Source organism: Mandrillus leucophaeus, unplaced genomic scaffold, assembly GCF_000951045.1.
Source record: "Mandrillus leucophaeus isolate KB7577 unplaced genomic scaffold, Mleu.le_1.0 Scaffold186, whole genome shotgun sequence".
NCBI lineage: Eukaryota > Metazoa > Chordata > Mammalia > Primates > Cercopithecidae > Mandrillus > Mandrillus leucophaeus.
The window spans coordinates 2,396,461-2,398,600 of record NW_012101876.1 but is presented as its reverse complement, the minus strand read 5'-3'; positions in this window follow the sequence as shown (position 1 = coordinate 2,398,600).

The following is a 2,140-nucleotide window of genomic DNA, read 5'->3' as shown; positions in this document are numbered from 1 at the left end:
AATGGACAGCAACCACTTAGTGACTGCAGAGAGACAAGCAGGAATGCAGGAGTGAGGAAAAACAATTACTTACTACACTATTTGTGATGAAAAATCTGAGTTTAGCTTATTAAAAAGACTGTTGTGAGCCAAGCATTGCACATGTCAGAAGAACATGCTGCTTCCCTTCACCATGTCTGAGATATGGTACCTACAGTTGGGCTGTTTGTGGGATAAAGAAGTGCTGCTATAACATCAGCAGGTGTGTGACCAGTGGCTTGTGGGAGACAAGCACTTATGGGGATAAAAAGGAATCTGGCACAGGCCTTGGGCCTCTGGCATCATTAGTTACAGGTCTGCCAAGATGCTTTGGGAAACATTTTAATTTAAATGCCAAGTCTATTTCAACGAAGCTCCCTGGTTTGACCTGTTAGGAGTCCAGAGTGAGATGGATAGGTGCTCATTTTGGAGGGCACTGGTGAATCAGCTGGTGCTTCTATAAAAAAGCATCCTGGGGGTTAAACCTCAGTTAAGTCCCTACTCAGCCCAGGAAACTCACAGTGAGTTTCCTGTCATAGAAACAGGATCTATGGCTGTCATAGCATTTTACTAGTGACTCGTAAATGCAGGAAAGATTAGATACTAACACAGAAAAGGCAGAGACACCTCTGGGTGTTTATTAAAAATATCCAAATTAGGGAACTTGAAGAATAAAGACGCCAGCATTCTTTTTTTTCTCCCCCGAAGCATACTCACAGGCTACTATGACTATAAATTTAATAAAGCAGAGTTAAGAGCCTGATTTGAATTATTTCAATATTTTTTCCTCCAAAACTATCACAAGGCAGAAAAAGAAATTTTTTTTGAAATACAACTAGAAAAAAAAAAAAAAAAGTAAAGAGATGAGACTGAATAAAACACTAAAGCATTGTCCTTCGATGTAAAACTATTTCTGTTAGTGTGTAGGCCCAGGTTGGAAAGAGATGTACAAAAGCTCGTCTGATGGGTTACAAAAACACGAATCCAGAGGATCTGAAGAATTAAAACGCCCCCAAGAATAATATGAAAGTATTTTATGTCGCTTCAGGGGCAAGGACGAGTATGTATACGTACGTAAAGCCCATTTCCTCAGAGGCTCCTAGGCAGTCTGTTACAACACCACGCTAATGAAAGTCAGGTCTTTAAGTTCACTCCACTGCGGACTATCAGTTTCTCCTTTGCGCCCTGCGGGGACTGCATTTCTGGAAAAGAAAGCACACAAGTTGGGGAAGGGCTGGGGTGCTAGAGAGGGTAGGAGGCTGGAGCCCACGGAACCTGGGATGGAGAGGTGGGTAAGCCCAGGCCTGGGGCGTGGGGTGGCGCGGGGGTGGTGGTGGAAGGGCTGGGGTCTCACGCTTCGGAGTTTTGGGTCTTGTCTGGCTCCAGGGAGGGAGATCCAGGGGAGATATTTGCGAGTGGAAGCCACACTACCACTGTGGACTTTCAGGCCAGTCACTCCGCCTTAAGTGGGTGCCGGAGAACCAGAGGAGGGGCTGACTATAACGCTGCAAGTGGGGTCCTGTCCCAAAAGATGAGCCTGACCTAGGCTGGGCCCCGCAGGCAGGCAGGGCTAGCCAGCATCCCTGGTAGGGGAATCGGGAAGGTCTCAGTGATAAATCTCTGTGTGGAGACTCAGAGGGCACGAAATAGGCTCTGCTGATGTCCTCTGCCCCTCACAGCCTGCCATCCACCCCAGCCTTCACCCCTGCCTCAGCATCCTTCCAGCTAGTTGAATCAATCAGGAGCCCAACAGAACGGAATTGGTTTCAGTGTATGAAATGGGTCTGACCCACTGGGGAAGTCAGAGAGGAGCGTCCCGAGCTGGGTGGGAAGGAAACGAGTTCAGTGCGCGGGGCTGGGGCAGGAATGAGGCGCAGCGGCCGAGATCCTAAGCCCCAGGACCCTGGTTCCGGGCTCCGAGGCCTGCGCGGTAGTTGCCCCTCGGGGTTCCGGGCGGGTGACTGACAGTTGCAGCAGCTCGGGGGAGGCGAAAGATAGGCAAGGAATTGGGTCTCCAGTCCACTCGGCTTTGAGGTACCCGCGGCCCGATGACCCGGCCTCGGTGACAGCAGCCGCGACGGCGGCAATCTAGAGCGGGAGCTGGGCGGCTCGCGGTGGGTCA